The sequence below is a fragment of the Humulus lupulus genome, chromosome 3, assembly GCF_963169125.1.
Source record: "Humulus lupulus chromosome 3, drHumLupu1.1, whole genome shotgun sequence".
NCBI classification, from domain to species: Eukaryota; Viridiplantae; Streptophyta; class Magnoliopsida; order Rosales; family Cannabaceae; genus Humulus; species Humulus lupulus.
The window spans coordinates 18,535,894-18,544,105 of record NC_084795.1 but is presented as its reverse complement, the minus strand read 5'-3'; the positions used below and the strand labels follow the sequence as shown (position 1 = coordinate 18,544,105).

The following is an 8,212-nucleotide window of genomic DNA, read 5'->3' as shown; positions in this document are numbered from 1 at the left end:
ATACATGCATATTAGAGAATTTGAGGAGGTAGTAGCCACATTGTATGATTGAGCTGAAAATGTCGATTTTGTGCAACTAAAGTTATTCCCTTTTTCCTTGAAGGACAAAGCCAAAAGTGATTATACTCTTTGAGACCTAGTCTATTGGAACATGGGAGGAAATGACCAAATATTTCTTTTTGAAACACTTCCCTAGCCATAAGACCAACAGTCTAAAACAATAGATTTCAACATTTTCCCAAAAGGACAATAAAACATTCTATCAAGTCTGGGAAAGATTCAAGGATCTGTTGAATCAGTGTCTACACCATGGCTATGAGAACTAGTGATTGGTCAGTTACTTCTATGAAGGTCTCACGAGTCGTGAGCGCCAATTTTTAGAAATGCTATACAATGGTGAGTTTCTTGAAAAAGAGCCAGACGATGCTCTCGAATATCTCGAAGAAACTGTAAAAAAGTCTCACACCTGGAATGGTCTAAATGGTACTGATAGCACCAACCGACATAAACAACCTGGGATCTATCAAATTCGAGAAGATGATAGTGTTAAGACCCAACTCGAAGCTTTGAAAAAGAAGTTTGAGGTCTTAATGACGAAAAATGGTCAAAAACCGCACATAATTGCTTAAGCGAAACCACAAGAGCCTTGCTTTGTTTGTGGAGGGATGAAGCATTTAGCTAAGGATTGTCTAGCTTTTAATGAAATGAGGGGGATTTATGAGGAGCAATGCAATGCCTTTGGGGCGTATAATAAGCCATTCTCCCATACGTACAACTCTGGTTGGAGAAACAACCCAAATTTCAGTTGGAGAGATTCCAACCAAGCTCAGTCGTTTGGACACCAATGGAGAAACGAGCATCAAGCTCAACCACCAAAGGCGTATTCTATGCCTCAATACAATGCTCATCCACAAAGGAATTCTCTTGAGAATACCTTTCATGCATTTATAGAGGAACAATCCAAACTAAATGGCCAAATGATGGAAGAAATCAAGGAAATGAAAAGTCAATTTTCAAAACTGACTTGATCTTTGGCTATTTCTAAAAAGGCAAAATTCCTTCTCAGCCTCTATTCAATGCACAAGGGCAACATATGGCCCAATCCTCCAACTTCCAACGATCAAAATGTTAAGGAGGTCAACACCATCATAACTAGAAGTGGTCAAACTTTAAAAAATCCATCCATTAAGGCCACTACTTCAAGCACTCCAAATGATATTCTTCTTCTCCGACTAACACAGGTATCCAGGTAACTTGGAGTATGAATCATCACATGTGCCTCTAACATACATAAATGTCTTTTCTCTGCATCTCCATGCATTCTCACAGCTCATTTCAACCCCAAAATGGTGCTTCATGTCTTCCCTTATGTTGTTTTCCATGTATCGAGCATCATCGGTAGCAAATTTCCTCTTGATTAGGTGGCCAACAACCCATGGTGTTGCTTGACAGTGGTCCTTCTCTCGGATTTCTTATGAGCAAGTGTGTACATCGTTGTAGACAGTAATCTTAAACATTTCAGACCACATTATTTTCTTTCCCCTCAATCTCCAACCACAATCAGGATCCTTGCAGGTAATGTTCCACACATCAATACCATATTTCTTCACCATAAACTCAAAATTATTCTTCATCGCAAAGATGACTGTAATGCCCCGAATTCTCTGATGTGGTTTAGTGGCGGTTTAGTAGGCCGGGAGGGCCAAAACTGTTTAATTATGCCATTAAATGAATATATGCATGTTTATGTGAATTATATTATAATATGATGTTATATGCATGCATGTGGGTCCACATTTGAAATTTTGTGATGTTTTGATAATTTGGCCATTGAGGGTAAATTTGTGTATTTGGGTGCATAATACGATTTGTGAATGAGATTCCATTATTATGGAGATATATTCGAGCTATTCAGCATGAGACGGTCCTATTTAGTGGATTAACTGTTTTGTCATAACGGGGTCAATTATTGGGTAATAAGAATGTTTATTTGATGATAAATTGAGAGTTATTGAAATCATGATGAAATTCTGGAAGTTTTGACTATAATGTCCCCGGGAAGGTTTTTGGGACCCCTAGCACTAGGTTTTATTTGAGGTTACTTAAGCTTGAAGTAGCTTTTCAGATAGAACGTACGCTAGAAAACCTCTCATTCTTCCCCGTTAGCTCATTTTCACCGTTCGAAGCATTTTTGAAGATATCTTAAGTTCTAGGAGTCGGAATCAAGCGAGGATCAAGGAATATCGATCCTAGGAAAGATTAGAAGTTTCTTGACCGAAGTATTTGACGAGAAACAACCTAATTGAAGGTAATCTAAGTTTAAAGTTTTGAGTTTTTAGAGTTTCTAAGCTTTGAAATGGCTTTTGTGAATTGTTGAGTTTTTGGCTTGATTGAACATTGGGTTTTGATGGTTTTGGAGCATTGGGAAGCTTGGGAACTTTGATTTGATGATTTGGTAATGTTTAGGCATGATTTTGGAGGCTTTGGGAAGTTGAAAATCGAGTTTGGGCATGTTCTGGGTTGGGCGCCGCGACCCTTGCTTGAAGAAGCAGGTGGGGAAGTTTGTGCCTGCTGGGCGCCGCGGCCCTTGATGATGGGTGTCGCGGCCCTTATTTCAGAGGTGGCTGGGGGCCACGGCCCTTGATGCCTGGGCCGCAGCCCTTGAGTAGGGTTGAGCCCGTTTGAGTGTTTTTGCACCGGGAACATGGTTTTAGGCATCGGGATCACTCCTACTACCCGGATGAGTGGGGATTGATGTCTTGGAGGCTAGATATTTGTTTGGGAACCCTTGTTTATCATTTTATTGATGGTAACCTATAATGTGCTATGATTAGGTGACCGCTAAAGGACTAAAAGCTAGACCGTTCTCAAGGGTTGTTCTTCTATTCATTCTAGCTCGAATCTGAGGTAAGAAAACTGCACCTCGAATGTGACATGCATGATTATTCTTGAGGCATGTTGATTGTGTAAATGTGGACATGGATTGATTATTGAATGCTTAGTGAATCTTGCTCACTTGTGCATGGTACTGACTCATTAGTCAGAAGTGGCAAAGGTGTCAGTATCAACTGTGAAGCTGTGACTCATTAGTCAAGTTCGGTAGTGGTACTGGACACTGGTCACACGGTGCTGACTCATAAGTCAGGACGGTCTTAGCGTGTTCAACGCAAAGCCAATAAAGATTAGATCTAATCGATATCTGCATTTGATGACTCAAAGAGAATTAATGCCGGACCGACCTCAAGTTCGATGAATATTATAAGCGCTTGTGTGACTTACCTATCAGTCACTTATCTGTTAAGTTAGAGGCTTACCTATCAGTCTCTCATCTGTTTAAGGCTAGTGGCTTACCTAGCAACCACTCTTTTGTTTAAAGTTGGAGACTTACCTATCAGTCTCTCGTCAGTTTAAGGCTAGTGGCGGCTAGTGGCTTACCTAGCAGCCACTCTTCTGTTTAAAGTTAGAGACTTACCTATCAGTCTCTTGTCTGTTTAAGGCTAGTGGCTTACCTAGCAGCCACTCTTCTGTTTAAATTCATGACTTGCTTGTCAGTCACCCAGTATGGTTTTACTATAACCTCAAATGATATTCACTTATCTAATTAAGAGCTATAAGCTCTGTGTGATTATAATGATAATCATTTGATAATGTTTTCATATACTATTGTATTTTCTTGCTGGGTTTTGGCTCATGGGTGCTATGTGGTGCAGGTAAAGGGAAAGAAAAGCTCATCCAGCCTTGAGTGGAGAGCTTAGGTGGTGATGTGTACATATGCGGTCGCTTGACCACCACGGCCAAGGAGTTCTCAGAGGAACTAGGGGGTTTACCCTATTTTTGCCGCTTAGGTCGTCGGGTTTGTAATTTTGGAACAGTAATGACATTTTTGAGTTGTAAATAACTTGTAAATTTTCTTGTGGGCCCATGAACAGTTTTTTGTATTAAATAAAACATATCCTTTCCTTTTTGTTGTTTTTCACCTTAGCCTATTAATAACACTTAGAACACGTTAACCAAAGGATTCGGGTAGTGGGTCAAATTTCCGGTTCACCGTTCACCGTAACGGTTCTGGGGTATCCAGGGCGTTACAATGACTGCCTTGATTTTCAATTCGAGCTTGTTCTGAAAGAACTTGCCAAGGTGTAATTCTCCTGAAGATGTGTCAGTTGAGGAAGGATGATATCGATCTGAGGCCTCTATATCTTCTTTGGTAAACATAGGAGCACTCCAAGTTCTACGATCTTCACCTAAGTCTAAAGGAGAACTCCATATATTGCTATATTTAGTTCTACCTGAACCTAGATGACTACTGCTGGTCCCAGGTGTTTTCCGATCTTCTCTACTGCGCCCCTCAACTACCATAACATTTGAACTCTGTGTTGGAAAACCTTCCCTAATATTTGGCCCATCAACTATTGTTGCATCAACAACCGGATCGTCGTTGACATAAGGATCGTAGCCATAGGGCTCGCACTCTGCTGTGTCAAGAACTTGTGGCAGACCTCTAACAAGGATATCATCATGGACAATAACATCTGGATTTGTCTCTGGAACAAATGTCCCAACCTCACTTTGAGTTCCCCTGATACCATGACATAGGGGAGAAATGTTCTCTTCAAATCAAACTTCTTTATTAATGTTGGGAAAGGTCGAAGCATTTCCTAAACAATACTTCTTAACCAATGTTCTACACAGAGGAATCATCTTCTCAACAAATTTCGATGCTAGGCCCATGAATGCACGAACATGCCTATCATTTTTCATAACGGTAGGTTTGAAGGGTTGTGAGAGGCATGTGTACGAGACCTCAAGTTTCAAGTCGTACACACATTTATCCACTTCAAGCTCATCATACAAAATTTCAACCAGTTGCTCGTACGTCACACTCTTATCCAAAGGGTGAACTTGATTTTCAGCATCTCGAAAAATTCAATCCTTATATTCTAGTTCCCAAACACCATTGTATGCAACAAATATAGAAACAGTAGAATCTGTATTGACAAAAAAAAAACAAAAAACAAAAAGGTAAAAAATTTAATAACATGAAAAAACTGCAAAATATCAAGTTCCATCGAGGACCGTCAAGTAATCGAGGTGGCCAAGTATGGGAAATTTTGTCTGCATATCGAGGTCCATCGAGAACCATCGAGGTGGTCATCTATAAGACACTTCAGGTACCTATTGAGGACAATCGAGGCTAATCGAGGTGGACAAGTATGGGAAATTTTATCTACATATCAAGGTCCATCGAGGACCATCAAGATTAATCGAGGTGGTTATCTATAGGATACTGGAGGTCCCTATCGAGGTCCATCGAGGACAATCGAGGCTAATCGAGGTGGCCAAGTATGGGAAATTTTGTCTACATATCGAGGACCATCAAGGTGGTTATCTATAGTACACTACAGGTTCCTATCGAGGTCTATCGAGGCTAATCGAGGTATGTCGAGTTTCATCGAAACTTATTGATGCAGACAAAGAACTCGGAAAAAAACCCAGAAAAACTCTGTTCTAATCCGACCGTGAAATAGTAAAAAAAAATCCAAAATGCAGACATAGATCTGTTCGAAATAGTTAAAGCAATGTAAATAAATAAGTTTCCTCACTACATATAAGGAAAATATACTCACCTATAAGATTTGTGCCATTAGATCCTGTTATACCCAGATTTTGAGCTATGTTAATTATGACCTCGAAAGTTGGATTCGCAAATCAGTGGACCCATGAGTTTGGAAACATGCTCCAGGATTGTATGTCGAGCTTGCAGGATATAGACGACCTCGAAGTATTCATGATCTCGGAAGATAGCTCCGGGAACACACTCATCTTCAGGGACGACTTCGGATCAGGGGTCCCGAGCTCGATGATACGTACAATCTCGAAAGCCGTGTGGCCTCGGGAGATATTCCTAAGCTCGATAGATGACGGGAAACCTGGGAGGCTAAAGCCTTAGAGATACGCGATAACCACCTTGAATATCTACAAGTGTTATAAATATGGGATGTAATCCTCATTTATTATTGTAAATCCCCTAGAATCGTGAGATATTATTTGGTATTATACGTCTCCTGGTCTTCAGGGGACGTTTCCTTTTATATCTGATTATAGGCATTTAAAGCCATTTATTTTATTTATACAAAAAGAGTAACTACCCAAAATATGTGGGATAGTATTCTTTAGCCTTCTCTATAAATAGAGAAGCCATGCACCATTGTAAAGGACTGAAATTATGATCTTTGAGAGAAAACTCTGGAGAATTCATTCTTGAAGAATTCCTAGAGATAATCTTGAGTTTAATAACAAAGACTCGTGGACTAGGTAGATTTAACTGCTGAACCACGTAAAAATCGTGTGTTTACATTGTTTTATGTCAATTGGCCATTTTCAGTTATTGTTTACGTGCTCTTCTTTCACTGTTTGACGAAAAACGGCGTCAACAGTTTGGTGCTTTCATTGAGAGCCTTAAGCGTTCATCCCTGAAAAAATCATGGCTGCAAACAATCAGAACACCCCTGATGAAAACTACCCAAGGCGTCCTGGAAAACAACCAATGGAGAACCCGGATGCTGAGGAGAGAAGTGGGTCCTCTGATTCCCGGGGATCACCGCCTCCGCCAAGGGATGAGGATATGTACTACAATCCCGAACGTTACGTTCCCATTGTAGAACTGGAAAACAGGCAGTTGAAACAGCTGTTGGCAGAGGCCAACAAACGGAATGAGGAGTTGAATAGGATAGCCACAGAGGCGGAGGTGGCTCAGCCCCCGCCTCCGTGCGAAAACCAAGTCCCTCCTCCAAGGGACGTGCATGTTCCTCCCCGGAGGCCCCGTGGACGTCCACGAAAGGATGCTGCCACAAGGAGGCCGACTCAACCTTCGGCGCCAGCAGAGCCATCTGCTCCTCCTAGGCCTCAAAGGAGTACCCAAGCTCGGGTCCCGCCTAACCCGCCTGTGGAAGTGCCTGCAGGAACTGACAATAACCGAACCCTTGCAGAGGCTCGGACTCAGGTACCTGGTAGCGCACTGAATGCGACAGACCCATCTCGGGCAAATTCAGGACCCTCTAGACCACGGCAAGGGTGGCAGCCACCGTCGCCAATACGGTTCCCTCCGTCACCCATAAGATATCCTTCGCCGCCCCGCAGAAACGCTCAACCTGCTCGAGATCAGGATCAAGGGCGTGTAGGGAATGGACAAGGGAACAGGGAGACTTTCCGGGAGCGGAGAGGTGCTCCATCTGAGAAAAGTCAGACGTCTCGGTCTCGAACCGCGGAGACGAGGCGACGTAGAAAGAATCCATCTCGAAATAACCGCGCAATGAGTTTTACCAGTGAAGATTCCGGAGATACTGGGTCGGTCAGTAAGCATGACCGAGGTCGTAAGAATACTGGAAGTCGCAAGAATCGCCCCGACCTGCGCAATCATCTAAATCAGAGTCGGGGGAATGGAGATCAAACAAATCCAGACTTGAGGGATCGCTTGAATAGGCGTAGAGATCCCTCACGGAGACGCGAGCCTGGAATTATGATCAATGACAGTCAATTCCAAACAGTACCTCCTACTGACCCAGTCCAAGAAAGAATCGATCAGCTCGAAAGAGCTTTTAGGCTTTTAAAGAATGAACGAGGAAATGGTCGATATGAGGACTCTGATGAGGAGCTCGAGCTGTTTGCTCCCCATATTTCTGACACTCAATTTCCTCAAGGGTTTCGGATTCCTCACGTCCCTACGTTTGAGGGAAAGACCGACCCATGTAGTCACCTGAGCACGTTCAACACTATCATGAGAGCTAGTAACGTGGGTTACGAGCTCAGGTGCATGTTGTTTCCAACATCATTGGCAGGTCCTGCCAAAAGTTGGTTCGAAAAGTACAAGAGACACTCGATAACCTCATGGGAGTAGTTGTCCAAAGACTTTAAGAAGCAGTTCAGAGCAATGGTTGGGGTCAGACCAGAAGTGTCCACCTTAACTAACGTCCGGCAGCAACCGGGTGAAACATTGAAGAGTTACTTGACAAGATTTAATCTGGAAGTAGCCCGAGCTCGGGATGTTGATGACAGTGGACACCTCATGGCTATCCGAGCTGGCGTATTACCAAGAAGTGCCCTTTGGGAAGATATGCAAGGGAAACCGGTAAGATCGATAACCGAGTTTAACAGACGAGCGCAGAGGTTTGTCAATGTAGAGGAAGCGAAGTCGACGCTCAAAGTGACCTCC

The 8,212-nt window shown here is 42.6% G+C and overlaps 1 non-coding gene across 1 annotated transcript; it reads right to left on the bottom strand.

Moving 5' to 3' along the window:
- Window positions 1–209: 209 nt before the first annotated feature.
- On the bottom strand, window positions 210–316 carry LOC133828136 (small nucleolar RNA R71). The gene has a single exon (XR_009890774.1). It is a non-coding gene; the product is annotated as a small nucleolar RNA R71 (small nucleolar RNA).
- Between the last annotated feature and the right edge of the window lie 7,896 nt (window positions 317–8,212).